Below are 7,113 nucleotides of genomic sequence, written 5' to 3'. Positions count from 1 at the left end.
AATTGAGGTATCAAACTACAAAAGAGATATGGGGGATCTTATATGTGTTTTGCTAAATAAAAGAACCAATCCAAAAAAGGCTTTATACTATACAATTTCAGCCATAGGATATTCTGGAAAAGGTGAAAACTACGAAGACAGTAAAAAAGTTCGATACTTGGCCAGGGGATGAGAAGGAGAGGGTAAAAAAGAAGTAGGTGTGGCAGTGGGAATTTTTAGGTCAATGAAGCCAAATCTATATGCTATTTGTTTGATGGATACATATTATTATTCATTCTACTAAACTCTCAAAACTATATAAGACAGAACAAACTCTAATGTCAATTACAGATCTTCAGCTAAAAATGATTCACACAGTGTGTGCGTGTGTGTTCTCAGTCAATCAGCTGTGTTGGACTCTGTGACCCCATGGACTGTAGCCTGCCAGGCTCTTCTGTCCTTGGGATTTCCCAGGCAAGAATGCTGGAGAGGATTGCCACTTCCCAACCCAGGGATCGAACCCATGTTTCCTGCATTGGCAGGTGGATTCTTTACAGCTGATCCACCTGGGAAGCCCCACGTAGATATGCAGAGCAGCTTTAGTCATGATCACCAGAACCTAGAAGCAGCCAAGATGTACTTCAGCAGGAGAATGGATCAATAAACTGTGGTCCCTCCAGACGATGCAATGTTACTTAACACTAAAAAGAAATGAGCTGTCAAGCTATGAGTAGATAAGCAGGAAAAGTATAATAAATGCGTGTTTCTAAGTGAAAAATTACATACTGCTTGATTTAACTGCATGACATACTAGGAAAGATAGAACTTTGGAGGCAGTAAAAGAATCGTTGGTTATTAGGGGTTGGGGGAAAGGAGAGGTGAAGAAGTGGAACCCAGAGGACTTTTCAGAGCAGTGACGCTAGTCTTATAAAAGTGGAGGTATATCATTTGTGGGCTTCCCAGTTCGCTCTAGTGGTTAAACAAAAAAATCCACCTGCCAATGTAAAAGATGCGGGTTCAATCCCTGAGTCAAGGCATGGAGGAAGTCATGGCAACCCACTCCAGTATTCTTGCCTGGAGGATCCCTTGGACAGAGGGGCCTGGCAGACTGCAGTCCACAGGGTTGTAAAGAGTCAAGACACGACTGAAGCAACCAAGTACGCCTGTACGTATCATTTATCCATTGTCAAAGCCCATAGGATATATGAAAACAAGAGTGAGCCCTAATGTGAGCCATGGATTTAGGATTACAGTGAAATATCAGTGTGGTTCAGCCATTGTGAAAATGTAAAACTCCAACTCTGGTTTTGGATTTTGACAGTAGGGGAGGTTATGCATATGTGGCTACTGGGAATGTATTGGCAATCTCTGCACCTCTCGCTCAATTTTGTGGTGAGCCCAGAATTGCCCTAAAAAAGAAAGTCTACTTAAGAAAAAAGAATAAGTCCACATCAGACTCTCCAGATCACTTAGTTTAGTCCACAAAACGAACATTCCGGATACGCTCTCAAAGTTCACGCTGGCATTAGAACTAGATGCTAGGCCTCCTACTTTCAAGCCCAAGGAGTTTTTCTATAGCTGACTTGGCATTCAGGTCTTGTTTGCCTTTGAGTTCTTTCTGTATTCAGTAGCGTTCCCCTTTTTTTCATAGCTTTTGTCTGCAACCTGGGTATCATCTATATCATTTTCTTGTCTGGGTCACTAATTAGCAATTGATTTCTGAAAACTCAGCTTATCATCAATAAGCGCTGTTACGAAGTAGTCAGTTAGGGAAAAAAAAGTCTCCCAGAGATTTATGGAGTTATTAAGTCTCACATCTAGCCTTGACGAACTCATACATTAAGACCTCATGTCCCAGGAGGATTATCTGTGATGACACCAGCAAGAGGTGAACCTACTCAGCTCAGCCGGGAAGTTCAGCATCAGGCTGGTGAATCCATCTTCCCTGGACCGAGTGCTGTCACAGTGGGCTGACTTATGCTCTAATTAGGTGCCCCTCTCTCGCAATCTCTACAGTTTAATAGGCATCACATTTGCCTCAGGTCTAATGTCCATTTTTAAACTGACTGGCATGCCATTAGCTCTCGGGTTTGGGGGACTTGTTTCTTCCCAGGAAGGGAGCTTGGCAGATTCATCCATCGACCTGCTCTTGCCTAATGCATTAAGGAGAGCTTCTTCTTCAATCTTGTCTTCCCACGAAGACTGGAGCACTTCGTTCCCCTAGCAAAACTCATTTTATGAAACTGCATTCCTCACCCGCATAAACCCACCTCCGCAGGCACCCCTGCCTTCATGTTCCTCCTCTCTGAAGCCCTCCCCAACTGGCAATGAAAGGAAATTCAGACAAGGAGCTGTGGTCTCTTGAAGGCCAAAGGCGAGTCCTCAGCCAAGTTCTGGTGATTACAAAAATTCACTGTGCAAGGCAGCGAGGAAGGTTTATGTTGATCAGATAACAGGGACTTCAGATGCCTCCTGATGATATGTGCCAGGCCAAAAACCAACACAATAAACTCACAGCCTGGGTTCAAGCCGCAGCCTCAAATGTATTCATTTTAAATCAGGATACATTGATTCCCTGTCTCTCTCTTTCTCTGTCTCTCTCTCTCTCCCTGCAAGCCTATGAGAGAGTAGTTAACACAAAGGCAATGTATAAATAGTTGGTCTAAAGAAAGAGACAACTGTAGGCTGATTTCTCTGGCCAGGTAATAGCTCAATAAAACAGTGAGAATAGAATTTTTGAGGGAATATCATTGAATAGGCTATAATGGTTATTGGCTACAATGGTATAGAAAAACAATCATCTATTAAGATCTCAAATATATGCTGGAGGAAGACAACCCCAACTACTAAAAATCATATTTTAAAAGAATATTTATAAGACCATGATGAGATGCCACTACACCTTTAATAGAAGTACTCCAATAAAAAATAGTGATAATACCACATGCTTATGAGGATGTGACACTTCTAAAATCTACCTCTAAAATATTGCTGGTGAAATGCAAAATGGTACATCCTTAACACCATATGCCTTGGCACATTCTTAAACTCATCAGTTTCTTAAAAATGACCTGATAGTTTCTTTAAAGAAAAAGCCAAACTAAGCATATATTCATCTTGTGACCCAATAATCACACTCCTGAGAATATCCCAGAGAAGTGAAAACTTAGGAGCACAGAAAAACTGGGACAGGATTGTTCATAGCAGCTTTATTTGCAATAGCAAACAGGCAGAAGCTACTCAAATGTACTTCAACAGGTGAAGGGCTAAACAAACTGATACAGCTGCACCATGAAATCCTACTCAACATTTAAAAGACGGAACTTGAAACAAGCAATGATTTGGATGAATCTCAGGGCATTCTGCCCAGCTGGAAAACAAGCCAACCTCAAAAGGTCACATACTAGATGATTGTATTCATATAACTTTCTCAAAATGACAATGTAATAGAGAAGAAAAACAAACTCCCATTAGCAGGAGTAAGGAATGGTGGAGGACAGAGAGACTTAACTATGAAAGGGTAGCACATTCACAGTGATGGAATAGTTTTGTATTTTGTGAAGGTGATTACACAAATCTGTAACATGGGATGAAATGACATACACACATTGTGGCAATGTCAGTTTCCTGATATTGCCCTTGCACTACAGATGTAAGATATTACCAATGCAGAAACTGAATGAATGGTACATGGACTTCTCTTTACCTCTGTGAGTAAATAATTATTTCAAAATATAAATGTTTAAAATAATAATCACTAACAAGAGAATGCTTGTTAAAGCAGAACAGTTAATACATATACAGAAAATCAATGCATACTTCAGTTCAGTTCAGTTCAGTCGCTCAGTCATGTCCAATATACTACCCCAGAAAAGTGGGGATTTTTACTTTTAAAAATATTTAAAAGTAAAACACCTCTATTGATATGTTTCTGTGCTTAGTGATTGTGCTTGGGTATCAGAGATTAAATATTATGCTTGCTTTCTTTACATAGTTTCTACATTGAATTCATATGAAATCTGTAATCCATTTCCCAAATTCTGTTTCCTTGAGCTCCACCAAAAGGGCAGAACTTTAAAAACAGTAAATTATACATACCTTACTAAAATGAAATGAGCCAGAAGTTGTTCTTGGAAGAAGATTGTAGAAGTACAAGTCCTCCCCCAAGAGGACCAAATTGTTCCCCAAATGAAAATCAAGCAGAATCTCACAGGAACTCTATTTGTGTGATATTTTTAAATATAATACAGACCCAAAATTGATAAGACAACCAAATAGCATGCATGCTTATAATACTAAGCCATATATACTAATTTTGTAACTATTAAAGCAATGGTAATTTAATTGCAATATATTTCCCTACCTCATCAAGGTATCAATCACAGAGGATAGCCTACTCTTTATGCTTATTATAAATCATGCTTTATGGCCACTGGAAGAAGATTGACCATGTAGTAACTGGTAAATCAACCTCAGATAAACATAAACACTGAAGTCTTTTTTGAAGTGTCTTATATTTGGTAATTACTATGATGCTGCCCCCTTCATGGATCACAGCCTTGTTGTGGCGAAGGGATTTGCGTAACTCAATGAGCCTATGAGCCATGCTGTGCGGGGCCACCCAAGACCGATGGGTCATTGTGAAGAGTTCTGAAAAAACATGGCCCACCGAGAAGGAAAAGGCAAATCACTCTGGTATTCTTACTGCGGGAACCCCACGAACCGTACGAAAAGGAAAAGATATGATATTGGAAGATGACCCACCAGGATGGAAGGTCTCCAATATGCTACTGGGGAAGAGCAAAGGGCCATTACTATTAGCTCCAGAAAAAAGGAAGCGACTGGGCCAAAGTGGAAATGTCACCCAGCTGTGGATGTGTCTGGTGGTGAAAGTAAAGTTCAAAGCTGTAAAGAACAATATTGCACAGGAACCCAGAATGTTAGGTCCATGAATCAAGAAAAATTGGATGTGGCCAAGCAGGAGATGGCAAGACTGAACATCAACAGCTTAAGAATAAGTGAACTGAAATAGATGGGAATGGACAAATTTTATTTAGATGACCACATATCTAATACTGTGGGCAAGAATCCCTTAGGAGAAATGGAGTAGCCCCCATAGTCAACAAAAGAGTCTGAGGCAGTACTTGGGTGCAATCGCAAAAATAACAGAGTGATCTTGGTTCATTTCCAGGGCAAACTATTCAGCATCACAGTAATCCAAGTCTATGCCCCAATCACGAATGCCTAAGAAACTAAAGTTGACCAAATCTCTGAAGACCTACAACACCTAGAACTAACACTCAAAAAAGGTTTTCTTTTTATCATAGGAGATTGGACTGCAAAAGTAGGGAGTGGAGAGATACCCAGAATAACAGGCAACTTTGGACTGGAGTACAAAATGAAGCAGGGCAAAGACTAACAGAATTTTGTTAAGAGAACACACTGGCTATAACAAACACCCCTTTCCAACGACACAAGAAACAACTTTACACGTGGACATCACCATACGGTCAATACCAAAATCAGGTTGATTATGTTCTTTGCAGCCAAAGAGGGAGAAACTCTAAACAGTCAGCAAAAGCAACACCTGGAGCTGACTGTCGCTCCAATCACCAGCTCCTTATTGTAAAATTCAGGCTTAAATGAGAGACAGTAGGGAAACCACTAGGCCACTCATATATGACTCAACTCCCTTAGAATTATACAGTAGAGGTGATGAATAGATTCGAGGGATTAGATCTGATGGACAGAGTGCCTGAAGAACTACAGATGTAGCTTCGTAACACTGTATAGGAGGCAGAGATCAAAACCACCCCAATGAAAAAGAAATGTCAGAAGGCAAAGTGGTTGTCTGAGGGGGTTTACAAATAGCTGAGAAAAAAAGAGGAGCAAAAGGCAAGGGAGAGTTGCATACCCAACTGAATGCAGAGCTCTAGAGAATAACAAGCAGAGATAAGAAGGCTTTCTTGAATGAACAATGCAAAGAAATAGAAGGAAACAACAGAATGGGAAAGACCTCTTCAAGAAAAATGAGATATCAAGGGAAATTTTCATGCAAGGATGGGCAAGAAAAGGGCAGAAATGGTAGAGAAGTGATGGTGCTCAGTCGTGTACAACTCTTTGTGACTCCATGGACTGTAGCCTACCAGGCACCTCTGGCCATGGCATTTTCCAGGCAAGAGTACTGCAGTGAGTCACCATTTCCTCCTCCAGGAAATCTTCCCAACCTGGGGATCGAACCCAGGTCTCCTGCATTGCAGGCAGATGCTTTACCCTCTGAGCCACCCAGGAAGCCACCTGCTTTTCAACAAAAGCAGAAAATATTAAGAAGAGGTGATAAGAATACACAGAAGAAATATAAAAGAAAAAAAAGTCTTAATGACCCAAATAACTATGATGGTGTGGTCACTCACGTAGAGCCAGACATCCTGGAATGTGAAGTCAAGTGGGCCTTAGAAAGCATTACTACGAACAGAGCTAGTGGAGGTGATGGAATTCCAGTTGAGTTATTTCAAATCCTGAAAGATGATGCTGTGAAAGTGCTGCACTCAGTAGGCCAGCAAATTTGGAAAACTCAGCAGTGGCCACAGGACTGGAAAAGGTCAGTTTCCATTCCAATCCCAAAGAAAGGCAATGCTAGAGAATGTTCGAACTACTCTACAGTTACACTCATTTCACATGCTGGCAAGGTAATGCCAAAATTCTTCATGCTAAGCTTAAGTAGTCTGTGAACTGAGAACTTTCAGATGTACAAGCTGGGCTTCAAAGAGGCAAAGGAACCAAAGATCAAACTGTCAACATCTGTTGGATCATAGAGAAAGCAAAGGAATTCTGGAAAAACAACTACTTTTGCTTCATTGACTACGCTAAAACTTTTGACTCTGTGGGTCACAACAAACTGGAAATTCTTAAATTCTTAGAGATGGGAATACCAGACCACTTTACCTGTCTCCTCAGAAATCTGTATGCAAGTCAAGAAGCAACAGTTAGAACCGGATATGGAACAACTGACTGGTTCAAAATTGGAAAGAAGTACAATAATCTTGTATATTGTCATCCTGCTTTTTTTTAACTTATATGCAGAGTACATCATGAGAAATACCAGGCTGGATGAATCACAACCTGGACTCAAGA

At 40.6% G+C, this 7,113-nt stretch overlaps 1 non-coding gene across 1 annotated transcript; it reads right to left on the bottom strand.

Moving 5' to 3' along the window:
- Positions 1-6,198: 6,198 nt before the first annotated feature.
- On the bottom strand, positions 6,199-6,270 carry TRNAC-GCA (transfer RNA cysteine (anticodon GCA)). Its single transcript has one exon. It is a non-coding gene; the product is annotated as a tRNA-Cys (tRNA).
- Between the last annotated feature and the right edge of the window lie 843 nt (positions 6,271-7,113).

This window comes from Odocoileus virginianus, chromosome 25, assembly GCF_023699985.2.
Source record: "Odocoileus virginianus isolate 20LAN1187 ecotype Illinois chromosome 25, Ovbor_1.2, whole genome shotgun sequence".
In the NCBI taxonomy this organism is placed as follows: Eukaryota; Metazoa; Chordata; class Mammalia; order Artiodactyla; family Cervidae; genus Odocoileus; species Odocoileus virginianus.
This window is presented reverse-complemented; position numbering and strand designations above follow the sequence as displayed.